Genomic DNA, 17,395 nt, shown 5'->3' with positions numbered 1-17,395 from the left:
TGTCCGTGGTTAAGTGGACAGTGGGTACAACCGCATTTTTTAGAGCACTGAGGACACTTGATCGTACTTCTCTGTACATTTTTGGTATCGCCTGCCTAGTGAAGTGGAATCTCGACGGGATTTGGTACCGGGGACACAATACCTCCATCAACCCTCTAAATCCCACTCCACTGATGGCGGACACCGGGCGCACGTCTAACACCAACATTGCAGTTACAGCCGCAGTTATACGCTTTGCAATAGGGTGACTACTATCGTATTTTGTGGTCATGGCAAACGACTGTTGGACGGTCAATTGTTTTGTGAAAGACTTAGCGGTCTTACGACTTCCCCTCTGGGAAGATGACCGACTAACAGCAGCAACAGCAGCAGTGGCAGTAGTAGGCGTACCGCTGCAGGATTCCTCGGATGAATCCCGTATTGAGGAGGACTCAGTCTGGCTGCTGACTTGGGCTGCAGGACTGAATCTGATGGAGATTGTGGAGGAAGTTGATGAGGAGGGTGTTGCTGGTGTGTATCCAACTGGACCACGGGATTTAGGTGTCCCTGTACCGATGAGGGTCCTAGCCCCAGTTCCTGAACTAACCACTGAACTATGAAGGTTATTCAGGTGACGTATAAGGGAGGATGTTCCTAGGTGGGCAAGATCCTTACCCCTGCTTATTTGAGCTTTACATAAGCTACATATGGCCATACATTGGTTGTCTGGATTTGGATAAAAATAACTCCAGACCGAAGAGGTGCATTTTTTGGTCTTCTGACCAGGCATGACGATGGGCTTTTTCATCCCATGGACATCAGCTGTTTCCCCCCCTGGTGCCTCATTTACAATAACCACATCACCATCCTCATCATCAAGTTCCTCCACAGCGCCAGCTACATCATCAATAGCCTCCTCCCGAGCCACCTCTTCCCGTACAGTGATGGGAAGGTCAGGCTTGACAACCACCAACATCCTTGGACTCGCCTTGTGGATTTGTGATAATTTCTCTTTAGAAGGCAGAGTTGTTTGCTGTTTTGTTGCTGACAGCATAACTCTCTTCAATTTTTTGTAGGGGGGAGGAGGAGGAGGAGGGCTAAGATCCGTGGGTGAAGCTGAACCACTAGTCATGAACACGTGCCAGGGCCTAAGCCGTTCCTTGCCACTCCGTGTCGTAAATGGCATATTGGCAACTTTACGTTTCTCCTCAAATGATTTTAAGTTTCTCTTTTTGCTACTTTTTCTTAACTTGGGCTTTTTGGATTTTACATGCCCGGTACTACGAGATTGGGCATCGGGCTTGGAAGACGACGTTAATGGCATTTCATCGTCTATGTCATGACTAGTGGCAGCAGCTTCAGCATTAGGAGGAAGTGGGTCTTGATCTTTCCCTACTTTATCCTCCAAATTTTTGGTCTCCATTATATGTAGCACAAGATACTGCAGAATGTGTGAACTTGGTAATATTGCAGTACCAATGGACTTATACTGCTGGATTGGTTTTGCAAATTTGGTTATAATTATATATATTTTTTTTAATTTTTAATTTTTAATTTTTTTTTATTTTTTAAAAACTTGGGAATAATGGGGAAATAACTATGCCCTTAGAAGCACAGAGCACAGGACACAGCACCACTGGACTGAACAGGACACGGCACAGGACCCAGTAGCACTACGGAACTCAGCAGGACAGAGCACAGGACACAGCACCACTGGACTGATACTGCAGAATGTGTGAACTTTGTAATATTGCAGTACCAATGGACTTATACTGCTGGATTGGTTTTGCAAATTTGGTTATAATTATATATTTTTTTTTTAATTTTTAATTTTTAATTTTTTTTTAACTTTTTTTTTATTTTTTAAAAACTTGGGAATAATGGGGAAATAACTATGCCCTTAGAAGCACAGAGCACAGGACACAGCACCACTGGACTGAACAGGACACGGCACAGGACCCAGCAGCACTACGGAACTCAGCAGGACAGAGCACAGGACACAGCACCACTGGACTGATACTGCAGAATGTGTGAACTTTGTAATATTGCAGTACCACTGGACTTTTACTGCTGAATGTGTGAACTTGGTAATATTGCAGTACCACTGGACTTTTACTGCTGAATGTGTGAACTTGGTAATATTGCAGTACCAATGGGCTTATACTGCAGGATTGGTTGTGCAAATTTTGTGGTAATTAAAAAAAATTAAATTAGTTTTTGGTATTTTTTTAAATAACTTTTTTTTATTTTTTTAAACACAGGGGAATATTGGGGAAATAACTATGCCCTTAGAAGCACAGAGCACAGGACACAGCACCACTGGACTGAACAGGACACAGCACAGGACCCAGCAGCACCACTGACCTCAGAAGGACAGAGCACAGCACACAGCACCACTGGACTGATACTGCAGAACACAGCACAGCACAGCACAGAACTAAACAGCACAGCACAGAACTAAACAGCACAGCACGAGATCTACCAGGACAGAGGACCACCTAACACACCCTCCCTCTACCCTGATCAATGCCCGAGTGAAGATGGCGGCGACTAGCGGGGAATTTATAGGATCCGAGTATCGCGAGATCCGACAACGGGATTATGAGTCAGAGCCTCAGTGTCAGATTTGAATTTGGCGCCAATACCCGGATCTGTCTCGGATCCGACTCGGATCGGCAACGTTCGGGTGGGTTCGGATTTCAGAAATCCGAGTGCGCTCATCTCTACAAAGAAGGGCAGCTAAAATGGTGCATGGCCTACAGCACAAAATGTACCCGGCAAGACTAAAATAAATAACTTAATAGTATAGTTTGGAGCAGAGAAGGGAAAGGGGGGACATGATAGAAACTTTGAAATATATCAAGGGTTGGAGGGAATGATTCTTCCATGGAAGTACGGCAGTGTAGTGGTTAGCACTTCTGCCTTACAGCACTGGGGTACATGAGTTCAATTCCCAACCATGGCCTTATCTGTGTGGAGTTTGTATGTTCTCCCCGTGTTTGTGTGGGTTTCCTCCGGGTGCTCCGGTTTCCTCCCACACTGCAAAAACATACTGGTAGGTTAATTTGCTTCTAACAAATTGACCCTAGTCTGTGTGTGTGTGTCTCTGTGTGGGTGTGTGTTAGGGTATTTAGACTGTAATCCCCAATGGGGCAGGTACTGATGTGAGTAAGTTCTCTGTACAGCGCTGCGGAATTAGTGGCGGTATATAAGTAAATGGTGATGATGATGATGGAAAAGAAGTACTTGAACACAAGGACATGCACTGAAACTGGAGGGAAGTAGGTTCAGAGGAAATTTGAGGAAAAACTACTTCACAGAAAGGGTAGTGGATAAGTGGAATAGCCTCCCATCAGATGTTGTAGAAGCTAATACAGTAGAGCAGTTTAAACATGCTTGGGATAGACATAAGAATATCCTTATAAAGAATAAGGGAGCAAATAAGGTTTAAGGTTACCATAGGTTAATAAAACAATGGGCAGACTAGCTGGGCCAAGCTGTTCTTATCTGTCTTCAAATTCTATGTTTAATAGTGCTGACATGGTATTGTCAGAAGTTCATTTATCTGGCTGCACACTCATTAAATGATTATAGACCTTTGTGGATAGAAGTGTTATCTGGTTAGGGTAGAACTTAATCTGTCAATTTTTATCGAGGAAAATACTTCATATTTTCAAAAATGGAGTAGCTAAAGAAACATTAAAAGAACTGACCAACTTTTTCTCAGTCTGATTAACTGGCAGGTAAGTAACCTTTGTATTCTCAAAAGATAAAAAAATAATGGGGAAAATAGTTCTCTAGCATTGCAGGGTAAGTGTATATAATTTATATGATGGTAAACAAAGCCGAGGCAATTAAGCAAATTAAAAATGTGATCTAGATTCTGCCACTTTAACCTTTTTACTGTCATGGGTCGTCTTTGATTAATTCATGCCTACAAAAGTTTCTTATGGAAATGTGTGTGAAAGTGTTAATCAAAACATAACTACCTGGTCTGTGTAAAAATGGTTAAAATGCCCCAAAATTATATCTCACACTAGCAAACACAAAGCTCTGTCACTATTAAGATCTAGTTCAAGGGCTGATTATCTTAAGACGTCTCCTTGAATGATCCGAAAATGGAATCCCATTAGATTTTTTTTTTTTTTTGAGTAAAGTATTTTTATTGAGATTTTGGACACTGATTGGCTTGGACGCCATCCAGCCCCTAGCAAGATTAACCTTAGCCAGGAAGGCCAGAGTAAATATGTGTTTGAAGAGTGGCTTTTCTAGATTCTCCTCCAGTGTAATGCCGAATAGAAAAACCTTGGGGCACAAAGAAGGGAAGAGATGCGACCCCATATTCCACCCCATTAGGGCTGAATGACTGGGCAAGTCCACAATAGATGGGAAAAAGTGCCCGCTGCAACACTGCACTTAGGGCATTCAGAGGTGGTGCGTCATCTCATCTTATGCAGTCTGGTTGGGGTTCAATATAAATTTATGTACCTTGTCAAAGGGTTCCTGTTGGAGGTGGTATCTATAGTACCCCCTATCACCAAACTCCACTCCGCAGCTGAGAAAACACCCAGATCCGTCTCCCTGTTATGTAAGCAGATCCAGCCCCCCAGCGACAACACCTGAGGCAACAATAAGGCATATAACACAGATATTGTCTTACGGGAGCCGGCAAATGGCAATAAATTTTCAACAGGAGAGTCTAGAATCTGAGGCAAGCCCCTGGGAAATTGTGCACTCAGAGTTGGACATCGGGAAGGTGGTTCTTAGTTTTCAAATGACTGTAAGTCCATATATATTTGGCCAATGGTGTGTACTCCCGCCCTTCTCCACAACTACCCTTCAACTCCACCAGCTCCCTGAAACTATGATTAAACCATAGGGGAGTGTCTGTGTCTTGCCCTTCAGGAGCGCACGTAGGATTGTTAGGGGGAAGTTCCCCCCCCCCACCCACCGAAAAAATAGAAGAAAAACGAGAGCTGCGCATGCGCAGCAGCTCCGTTTCGGCAGGCAGCACTGTACTATACAGCAGTCGCGGCGCTGTCAAAGAAGTGTCCGCGGCGGTGCTGTATACAACACAGTGCCGCCGGGGACGCTTCTTTGACAGCGCCGCGGCTGCTGTATAGTACAGTGCCGCTACGTGGGGCATATCGTTAGCGGAGGGGAGGGGTTCCCGGAGACCCAGAAACCCCCCCTCTGCGTGCGCCACTGCCCTTCATGTGTCACTGACCAGATCATGGATATAGGAGCTGCCCCACTGGGCCTGTGCCTGGTCAGCAAAACCTGCAATAAACCCAGAGAGGGGTTTGTCTGCTCACCCAAAGAGTGCCTGAGAGCGGTGTCCTGGGGAGCGCCATGCCACAGGACCAATTGTGTTAGCTGAGAAGTCAGGTAATAAATTCTAAGATTAGGCAGGGCTATCCCTCCTGAATTTTTGGCCCTGCACAGTGTTAAAATGCACCCTTGCACTTTGCCACCACAGACCAGTGATATTAAATATTTTAAACATTTTATTTTTGAAGAGTCAAATGATAAAAACAAAACAGGAGGATTTTAATCTAGCAATGGCGCATATCATTTCAACAATACAAGATATATAGTATGTCCAAGTAGAAGAAAAAAACCAAAAGGGCATCAGCGTAAACATTCGAGTGTCGGATGGCTCCGTTTTTGATGTAAGGAGGAAGGAGTGGCTAAAACCGTGGAGAAAGAAAAAAGAAATGAGAGTGGAAGGATTTCGACCCGAAGGTCCGTATCTATAAACACATCGGTGGAAGGAGCTTCTCTTAGGTCAGATGAAGGGAGAGAAAGTTGAAGAAAGATAACCACGCGGAGCAAATTTTATCAAAGGATTAAGAGGAGTTATTGAGAATGCTGGTTATAAATTCCATACACTGAATGTGCCAAACCCGAAAAATTATAGATTGGATGGAGAGTTCTGCTGCCTCCAGTCAGTGACAAGTTGGCATGTGGCTGTAGTGAGGATATGTTGAATGAGTTTGATTTGGTGACGTGTAGCCCCAGGTATTCCTAACGGGAGTAAAAAATATTTAGATTCCATGGGGACAGTGATCTGTAGGATAGCAGTTATCAAGTTAGTCAGTTTAGGCCAGAAGCGAGACAGTTTCGTGCAGCTCCACCATATTTGAAGGAACGTTCCTTCCAGGGTACAGTCTCTCCAGCATCAATCCGAAGCATTGGGTAGCATTCTTTTAAGACTGGTAGGCACGTAGTTACATCGATATAACATTTTGTAAACATTTTCTTTCATTTTCACACATATGGAACCAGAAGCAGCACTCTCACAAATCTCACACCACTCTTCAGCATCAAGGGCCTCCCAAGTGTCCTTTTCCCAGGCCAGTTCATGAGGGTCATTCTGCTCCTGCGTGATCAGGGAGAGTTCTGAGTAGAGGGTTGACGAAGACGGATTCAAAGGATGTGAGTGGGCGGGCAGAGAGTCAGTGTTTGGTTGTATTGTGAAAGTTGCAAATTTGTAAAGATTGGTTATTTAGAGAATTGAGGGAACAGGTCAGTACAGGTGAGGTCATTCAAAAATCTGACACCTTGAGAATGCCATGCTGCGAACACGGTGGGCGTGAGGCCTGGGCGGAAGTCCGGGAAATTGAGTGATATAGCTGGAGAGAGTTGAGACAGGGCATATTTCTGAAAGACCGAGTACCAAATTGTCACAGAATGGGAAACAACCCGTTTCGAGTGGCGAGTCCATGGGAACCACAGGAGAGATGTAGGTGACAATGCACCCAAAGCTTCAGCCTCGATGTGGACCCAGATTCTAGGGGAATTAGAGCAACACCACAAGACACATTGAGCAAGGTGAGCAGAAAGGTAGTAGCGTTTAAAGTCGGGGATGCCTAGACCTCCGCCCCGTGGGGACCACTGTAAAACCTTCAGGTGAACTCAAGACCGTTTTTACCTGACCAGATAAATCGGGAGATTGTGAATTGAAGAAATCTGAACACATAGGAAGGAACAAAGATAGGGAGGGTCTAAAATAGATAGAGGAGCCTAGGGAGAATGTTCATTTTGATTGTTTTAATGCGACCTATCCAGGAGATGAGACATCGGGACCATATGGTTAGATCGGATTTAATTTGGGAGAGTAGGCTAGGAAAATTGGCTTGGAAAAGTTGGTGATATTGTTTGGTAATGTAAATTCCAAGGTATTTTATTTTTTGGAGTCGCCAATTAAAGGTAAAGATTTGTTCTAGGCAAGATCTGGTCCGGATATGTAAAAGTCCAGTACCTTATTTTTGTCCGGGTTAATCATTTAGCCGGAAAAAGGATATATGAATCAAGTTCGGCCAGAAGGGAGGGGAGAGAAGTAGTTGGATTGGCCAAGGTGAGTAAAACATCATCAGCATAGAGTGCCAGCTTGTGTTCCATAGAACCTACTTGAATGCCTGAAATCTGTTGGTTATTACGAAAGGCCAAAGGCTCTAACATAAGGGCAAAAATGAGTGGTGAGAGGGGGGACCCCGTCACGTGCCATTTGAAATTCCCAAACAGCGCTGAAGTAATGCTATTAGCGGAGACAGTGACTGATGGTGATCTATATAAGGCCCATATATACCTTTCAGAAATCTGCCATTGACTCGAGGACTCCACCCATAAATGACCAAGAGATGTGGTTGATTGCTTTTTCAGTGTCTAATGCCATAATCCAGGAGATTTTACCAGCGTGGAGAGAATGTATCAAGTCTATGGTCCGCCTGATGTTATCTGGAGCCTGTCTACCTGGAATGAAACCGACCTGGTAGGGATGAATAAGGGACGGCAAGAGTGGGTTCAATTTATTGGCTAGTATTTTTGCATAAAGCTTCAGATCAATGTTAAGAAGCAATATCGGCCTGTAGCTGGCACGTAGGCTATGGTCCTTCCCAGGTGGTTAAGTGAGGTTCAAGAATCCCTGCAAACTTTTTATAATATTGTGCTGTAAAACCGTCAGACTCGGGCTGAGGAGGATTTAAGGGACTTGATGGCTGCCAGGACTTCTTCTTGTGTGATAGCAGAGTTCAAGAGAGAGAACTGAGCCGTAGTAAGCTTGGGGAGGGCAGTGTTTAGATATGCATTTAAGTTCCGTTCAGGGAGGTTATATAGAGAGGAGTAGTATTCCCAAAGAATATGAACCATAGTGGAGGGGTCATAGAAATTAAATATTTTAATAATATTCCAGACCACAAGCAAATGTAAATACACAGGGAAGTGTTAGAGGGAGGATAAGTATTTAGGCTGAACCACCATTTTTTATAAGGTTAATCCTACCAGTGACTGTAAGAGGGAGTTTCTGCCATGTATGGCACTTTTTTTTTTAATATTCCATTATCGGGTGAATATTAAGTTTAACATAGTCAGTTGCCTGGGCTGTCACCCGAATGCCCAAATATTTCAACTTTTTAGTCCACAAAAGTGACTGACAGGATATAGCACAAGGCGGAGGCTGCGACCCAAGAGGAAAAACCATGGATTTCTACAATTGATCTCAAGACCTGAATTTTTTCTTAAACCCTCGACCACCTCTAAAAGGTGAGTCCAAGACCACTTGGGGTTCTCCAGGGAGATCAGCATGTCATCTGTGTATAGTGCTATGCTGTCAATGACCCTTTCCATCCTGATGCCTCTAATTTTAATGTGAGAGTGAAACAAACAGGCCAGGCGTTTGATCGCTAGGGCAAACAGGGCAGAGGATAATGGACTGTCTTGACGAATTCCCTGACCCAGATCAAATGGTGCTGTCGCAAAGCCATTGACACTTATTCTGGCTGCTGGTGCAGAATAAAGTAATCGAACAAGACTGATAAACTGTGGCCCAACACCAAAGCTCTTCAGTACATGCCAGAGATAGCCCCACTCTACTGAGATGAAGCTGCATCAAGGGACACAACCACTGTACTTTCCTCCATTGCCCGGGGACTCTGAATCTGTGTAAATAATCTTCTGACATTAGTAAGCTTGAACTTGCCATGCATAAACCTAGTTTGGGAACAAGGAACTGTATATACTGTTTATACACCTCTATTGGAATATCATAAATGCTTGGGGCCTTACGTTTAGGAAATGGAGAGGTGGCTGCTGCAATCTCCATTTCAGTGATAGGGGTATCCAAGAGTTCAGTCGACTCTTGCTACAGTTGCGGGAATTTAATGCCACTCAAGCAGTAGGCTAATACTGAGCTTGTGATGAATATAGGTTACTGTAGTAATCAAAAAATACTCCCGCAATTTTGTCACCTGTAAACTGCATGACATTACATGTATCCATGATGGCTGCAATTGTCCTAGAGGATAGTTCATCTCTCGCTAAGCATGCCAGGTAGCTACCCCCAATGTCAGCCTGAAAATATTGATTATGTCTAGAGAAGAGAAGCCTCTGACTGTTCTTTTCATACAAAAAGTTGGACCAGTCAGACTGTGCCTGTAGCCAGTTCAGTCTCTCACTGACAGTACACAAACCAATATACAATACCCCAACATCTCTATTTCAGCTTCCCCTTCCTCTGCCTACTAAGTTTTTTTATTCTGGCTATCTGGTCTATAAAGTTACCCCTCGTAAAGGCCTTGAAATAGTCCCAGAGAATAGCTGGGCTAACCTCCACCGCATTGTCATTGAAGTACCTCTCCTAGAGGCAATCCAGACCAATACCTCCATCAAGTGGACAACCAATGGGGATTCAGTTTCCAGAATTGTAGATCCTACTCAGCCCTAAGCTCAAAGTTGGCCAGAATTGGGGAATGGTCGGAGATGCCCCTAGGAAGGTAATCCACCCCAGAAACCATGGGGACCAGTCTGCGGATGCAAGGACCTATTATCGACAGGGAGTGGTGAGTATGGGAATGACAAGAGAAGTGTCTAACATATGGGTTCCTAAATCTCCGAACATTTAGCAGCTCCATATGCTCAATAAGTTTGCTAAAGGTAGTCTGTCTTCTGGGGACTGCAATAGGATCCTCACGCCACCTATCCACAGTTACATCCACTACATTGTTGAAATCCCATAGACACATCACCAGTGTGACCAGGACTGATGTCACAAACGAGGCATCATGTTACTACTGTACGGGGATGGAATATAAATCACTAGCACGGTCAGTGGGATATAATTAAACGAGGCCCTAAGGAAAATGTATCTGCCCCCTGGGTCAGCTTGTACCTGGTCTAATACAAAGTTAAGCTGTTTTCTAACTAGCACTGAAACACCTCTAGAGTGTGCAAAATCAGTGACGTGGTATGCCCAGCCCATCCTGGACTTCTTAAGGGTTAGATCTTTGCTACCTGTATGGTGGGTGTCCAAGAGACACACCACGTCAGGGTTGGACTTTCTAACATGGCTTAGTACCAACGAGCGGTTGATCTTGTCGTTCAAATTCCTAACGCTCCAGGCAAGTAAACGGAGTCTCCTCAGGTAGACTTGCTCATGATCAAGTTGGCAATAGGATTCTATCATCCGCATGTGAAGTAAGGCAGCACTTCCTCGTCTGAGAGTCGGGACTGCGGCTCTCCAACCTCAACCAGCCCTGCATAGCAAATTATCCACTACTACAGCAATACATTACTCTGGAGGGCACATAATTCATCATGATTAGTTAGTTATAAGAGCACTGTAAAAGGACCTGTGGTTGCGCCTCACATGCACGCGCTATCCTCTTATTCTGTTCTCAGATACACTCGTTATAAAACCCGCACTTTTATGCACTTTTCCTTACACAGTGTTGCCTTACTCAGTCTTTTGACCACACTAAATAACACTTAAGCTTTACAGAATTATTTATCCAATAACCACTATATCTCAGCAGTACTTTACAGTATATATTTGTTATAAATAACCAATACTCACAACCTATGTATGTACCCCTGTGCTGTATGTAGAAAGTTGCTGATATGAAATCCAGCAGAGACAATATATGGATTTCAGTAAGCACCCCCACAGTTCTTTGTCTTTTCCAACACTAATAGGCCAACAAAGGAAGTCACAGTAATAACAGAAGATATAGAAGGAGAGTGCTGTAGGCTAAAGAGCTCAAAAGTCAGTTCCAATCACTCAGCACTGGTGTCGTCAAATGCAGCCAATTAGCAGGGCTAATAAGCAGCACCAGAGAATCTCTCACAGCAGGATCTACACCCACACAGCTGATGTCTCAGATGCCCAGCTCCTGCAGTCATCTTGAGAGGCAGAAGTAAAGAAAGGAGGTTAGACAGCTGGACCAGTCTATCTTAGTACCGTGATTCTGTGCTCCCTCACTTCATCATCGGCAAGATGGCACCCACACAGAGAAGCAGGGGAGGGGGATAACGATTACACTACAGCCAGTTCCACGGAGGCAAAACGGGGTGTCCTCAATGTAGTCCAGGAGGAGAGGAGTGGAGTGTCAGGTGCCGCCTCCGCACCCCACATAGGTGCCGGAGACGGTCGCCTTGTGGTGCTCGCTCTCGTCAGCTGCGTCTGGTCGCCTTAAACCCTTTCTCCTATCAGAGGTCATCTGCAGGTATTTAAACCACACTCTGGCACCATTACGGTGCCAGAGTATAGGTTCTCATTACTCCATCGATCCTGTGTTATTCCTCTGCTTTATTGGTTCCTGATTCGGCTTGCCTTTGACTCCTCTTGTGGATTTCCTTTGTACTGCGCTGCCCATTCTGTTTTTGACCGTTCCTGACTATTCTCCTGCTTACCTTAGCTGTACCGCGCTACCATTTGGCTCTGATCCGGACTGTCTGATCCGTTCTCGTCTATCCCCAAGGAACGGGAGAGACGAATGAGGAATCGTCTGTTTGTATTGTGGTGAACCTGGACACCTCCTCACCTTTTGTTCTAAGAAGTCGGGAAACGCCGCCTACTAGGTGATAGTAGGGAGGTCAACCTAGTATCCCAGTCCTTTCCTCCCTATTCTCGAAAGGAGTCTGAGCTTTTGATGTCTGTTACCAAGTTATTTCTGGAGGGCCCACATTCTACCTTGGCTTTCGTGGACTTGGGATCCGCAGGGAACTTCATTTCCGCCAGATTGGTGGCAGAACTACGTCTTCCTACGATTTCCTTATCACAACACTTGGTTCTGACTGCCGTTGACGGCAATAGATTCGCCAATGGTTCCGTTTCTCTTACAACCACCTCCGGTACAGATGGAGGTAGGAGTTCTTCACTCTGAGCATATAAGTTTCTTGGTTCTACCTCAGTCGGTTAACCCTATCATCCTAGGGTTACCCTAGTTAAGAACTCATTCTCCACAATTTGACTGGCAAGGAGCACAGGTTATCCGCTGGAGTTCTTCCTGTACCAAGAGATGCCTGAGACCGGTTTTTCTTCTAAGACCCAATGTTTCTTGTCTCAACACGTCCTCCCCGGTGGTCCTTCCTAAGCTTAATCTGATTATTCCGATGTTTTCTGTAAGGCTGCTTCGGAGGTCCTCCCTCCCCATCAACCCTGGGACTGTCCTATAGATATCATTCCATGAAAGAATATCAATAGAGGCAAGGTGTACCCACTATCTTTACCTGAGACACAAGCTATGTCTGAATACGTTACCGGGAGTCTCAAAAGAGGGTTTATCCGTAAGTCTTCGTCACCTGCTGGAGCAGGTTTCTTTTTCGTTAAAAAGAAAGATGGCTCTCTAAGACTCTGCATTGATTACTGGAGATTAAATGCCTTTACGGTAAAGAACCGTTACCCTCTTCCCCTTTTTTTGGAATTGTTCGATCGTATTTGTGGGGCTCAATTATTTACTAAATTGGACCACAGAGGTGCCTACAATTTGGTCAGAATGCGAAAAGGGGACGAATGGAAGACTGCATTCAACACCAGAGATGGGCACTACGAATACCTGGTCATGCCTTTTGGACTTTGTAATGCTCCAGCAGTTTTTCAGGACTTTGATAAAGTAGATCACTGAAAATTTCATTAACAGTTGGTGGTTATCTATTTGGACGACATCTTGATTTTTTCAAGACCCTTTGTCCCATCGTAGGCATGTTAGAGAAGTTCTCTCCCGCCTACGAAGTAATCATTTATATTGTAAACTGGAGAAGTGCCTCTTCAATTGCCCCCAGGTACCCTTTTTGGGATATCTAGTCTCGGGTACTGGTCTACAGATAGATCTCAGCAAAGTGGAGGCCATCCAGAATTGGCCCCAACTCACTGGTCTAAAGGCCACCCAGGCTATTGGCTTTACCAATTATTATCGCCAATTTATTAAGGGATTCTCCACTCTTATTTCTCCCATTACTCTCCTTACCCGGAAAGGTGGACAGACCAAACTCTGACCCCAAGAGGCCGTACAGGCATTCCAGGCTCTTAAAGAGGCCTTTATGGTGGCACCTGTCTTGCCCCAACCAGATCAGAACAGACCCTTCTTTTTGGAAGTAGACGCATCCTCCTTGGGGGTTGGGGCTGTTCTTTCTCAAAAAGGCTCCGCAGGCATATCTAGACCTTGTGGCTTCCTTTCCAAGAGGCTCTCTGCCAGTGAGGCCAACTATGGGATTGGCGACAAAGAACTCCTTGCCATCAACGTGGCTTTAGAAGAATGGCGTTACTTGTTGGAGGATGCCCGCTTTCCTGTCACAGTATTTACAGAACACAAGAATCTTACCTACTTGCAGTCTGCACAGTGTTTAAATCCACACCAGGCCCGCTGGTCTTATTCTTTAACAGATTCCAACTGATATGGACCTTTCGGCCCGGTACTAAGAACACACAAGCTGACGCTTTTTTCAGATCTTTCGATTCCTCTGATGCTACTTCTTCCTTTCCTGCAAAACCCGTTATCAACCCTTCAATGATTATGGCTTTGACTAAGTCCTCCATCAAGACTCCTCCTCCTGAACGTTCTTTTGTGGATGCTCACTTGCGCATTAAGGTCTTGAGATGGGCTCATAATACCATATTCGCTGGACATGCTGGTGTCAAAAAGACTGTTGCCCTACTGTCCCGTTTGTATTGGTGGCCATCATTGGTCTCGGACTTCCAGAAATACATTCCTACTTGTGAGGTTTGCGCCTGGCATAAAACTCCTAGGAGATCTCCTGCAGGTCTTCTCCATCCTCTTCCTGTACAATATTTCCCTTGGGTCAGTATTAGAATGGATTTTTATTACGGACCTTCCTGCTAGCAATGGTTACAATTCCATCCGGGTGGTGGTTGACCGCTTCTCAAAGTTAGCGCACTATGTTCCTCTCAAAGTACTACCTTCTGCTTCCAGACTACCACTTCTTTTTATCCAAGAAATTTTCCGCCTCCATGGCTACCTGAGCGAGATCATCTCTGACTGCGGAGTTAAATTTTTCTCCAGATTCTGGAGGTAATTCTGCAAACTTCTCAGTATCAACCTAAAGTTCTCCTCCGGGTACCACCCGCGAACCAATGGTCAGACTGAGCGGACTTATCAGAATTTGGAATCTTACCTTAGGTGTTACTGTTCGGAACAGCAATCTTCTTGGAATGAGCTATTGCCTTGGGCGGAATTTACGCCTAATAACCACCAACAGGAATTTACTGGCAATTCCCCCTTTTTTACAATCTTTGGAAGGCATCCCATACTGCCAACCTTTCCCAACCTTTCCGACTCTTCAGTACCAGCCGCACAGAATATGGTTCGCAATTTTTCTCAGATTTGGTCCCAAGTACAATCCAGGCTACAGCAGTCCTCGGATCGTTACAAACGATTTTCTGATCACCATTGTAGGAATCTTCCAGTACTGCGGGTAAGTGACAAGGTGTGAGTCGCTACCCGCAATCTTAGATTCAAGGTTCCCACCATGAAATTTGCCCCTCGTTATATTGGCCCTTTCACTATTTCCCATGTTATCAATCCTGTTACCTATAAACTCCAATTATCAGCCTCTCTTCGGATACACAACATGTTCCATATTTTTCTATAGAAACCACTTATTCTCAATGAGTTTAGCAATAAGACTCCTGCACCATCTCCAGTTAAGACTATCCAAGGTGAAGAATTTGTGGTGGTACCTATTTTAAAGTCCTGTACTTCTCAGGGTTAACGACAATTTTTGATTCACTCAAAGGGTTATGGCCCGGAGCAGAGGTCATGGGTCAACAAGGAGGATATTCATGCCCCACGACTTTTGGCTAAATTTCTGAGGGGTTCTGGTGTTGCGCACAAGAGAGAGGGGGAGGATACTGTCAGGCGCCACCTCCGCACCCCACATAGGAGCCAGAGACGGTCACCTTGTGGGGCTTGCTCTCGTCCCGTTGCCTAGAAACGGGATGTCCTTCAGGGGTACTCTCGGTGCTGTGCACACGTGCTGTGTACTGCGTCCCGTTGCTAGGCAACGGGACGCCAGCTCCTTCTCCGTCTGCGATCAGCTGCGTCTGGTTGCCGGAAACCCTTCCTCCTATCAGAGGTCATCTGCAGATATTTAAACCCCACTCTAGCGCCATTAGATTGCCAGAGTACTCACTACTACAGCGTTCCTGTGTTTTTTCTCTGCTTTAGTGGTTCCTGATTCGGCTTGCCTTTGACTCTTCTTGTGGATTTCCTTTGTACTGCGCTGCCCGTTCTGGTTTTGACCCTCGGATTGTTCCTGACTATTCTCCTGCTTACATTCGTTGTACCACGCTACCATTTGGCTCTGATCCGGACTGTGACAATTCTGCCTCCATTACTGCACTTGTGACTATCTGAGAGAACCGCGACCTGCACACCTCACGCAGCGAAGTCCATACCTCCTTGCGGGAGTCCCTGGTGAACACCAAGGGTGCATTAGACTCCGCGCCTCCCAGTTTAATAGTGCCAATACCAGTCAGTGGTTATTCCTGTGTTAAACACGTGACATGGAGTAGGGGAATGGCAGCACTCAGGGCCAGTGGGAATTTCTTCTCGTCCCACCTCTAGTAATGGCGACGCCTTCAGCACTCCTTCCCGGTGGATAGGCCCGGGGGCTGAAACAACAGGTCCACGACCTGAGCGGTAGACAAACTGGCAGCAGCAAGTGGAGAGAGAATTAGATGCGAGGCTGCCAGCAATATGAGGTTTCTAGCCTGTGGATTGAAGGATGATGGCTCAGGATATTGTGGGAGAGTAGGAATTGGGCGTCCTACTTAATACCAAGTCGAGCCATACCCCCAATCCCATTTGAATTTAATCAATGTAAACCATGAGTGTAGCATTATAAAAACTAAAAAACACACATTAATTCAAAAAGCAAAAAGTTGCAATAATTACGAAGAAAAATGGTGATAACAAATTGATATACCGATATATAAATGCAATTGTCTTGAAATAGCTATAAACACAGAAACAGTCATGGCACACACATGCTCTCTATTGTACAATTTGCTGCCTGGATTATACAAAAGTGTAAATTCTAAAATAATTTCCTTACCTTGCCCAAGATTTCCTTGCCCAAACCCCCTTCCCTCTGACATTATGACAGGAGGTACACTGGTGTGCTAATCTGTATTACAAATTTTATTGCCCAGTGTTAAAAATGTATCTAATACTGGGTTCCATAAATCTCATAGCATCCGTTTGGAACAAAACAGATATATAATATTAAGTTCACTAAACAGCATATGATTTCATGTATATGTACATATTAAATGATATTACATTCAATGGATTCCTTGTGAAAATAGTTTCCTTATGGGGCTGGTGTCTACTGATGGCATATTTAATGTGTCTGATTCCACTGGTTACAAATTTGTTCAGAGGTCTTCCCAAATATGGATAATGAGAAGTATGATTTTGATGTGTATACGGTCATTTCTAGACAAAAGATTATCCCAATATTTTAGCATATGCAGGCTGAACAATCAATCATAGTTAACTGCCCATCAGTGACACCTGGCATGTCTGAAAATTAAAAAAAACCACTCAAGACAAAAGTAGGCTATCTGAAACAACTCATGTTTAGGATTCATCATGACTAAATGTATATATTATTTCCTCATTACCTAGATTAGACCATAATTATGACATAGATTTTCAAACACCATTGCTAATAACCCATCCATATCTGGTATGCTTGGATTGACTGGTGAACAGCAGTTAACACATGTCATGTCTTTTTGACCACTTTGCTCCAAGTAATTGATTGAACTGTTAAAGGATGTGCTGTTTCTCCTCTGGTAGCACTGAGTGTCTAATGGTGAGACAAATATGCCAAGGTCCATATAATTTATTTATAAATAACATCATTAATAAACTCACAAAGATAGTGTCCAGTTTTACCCCAAGAAATACAATTCCTTGCCTGCCCTAAATTCTCCTGAACAACGAAACTTATAAGCTTCTAATTATCATAAAAGACTGCATGTAAGGGGTGTAATACCATTTAACGATACTGACTACCCCGACAGAGAGTACAACGACATGGCAATTCCGAAGACTACTACCCCGACCTGAAAAAAACGACTTACCATCATACAGATGAAGTGACGACCCGATGT

This window comes from Mixophyes fleayi, chromosome 4 (genome assembly GCF_038048845.1).
Source record: "Mixophyes fleayi isolate aMixFle1 chromosome 4, aMixFle1.hap1, whole genome shotgun sequence".
Classification (NCBI taxonomy): domain Eukaryota; kingdom Metazoa; phylum Chordata; class Amphibia; order Anura; family Limnodynastidae; genus Mixophyes; species Mixophyes fleayi.
The sequence above is the reverse complement of the archived record's forward strand: the minus strand, read 5'-3'. Positions refer to the sequence as shown.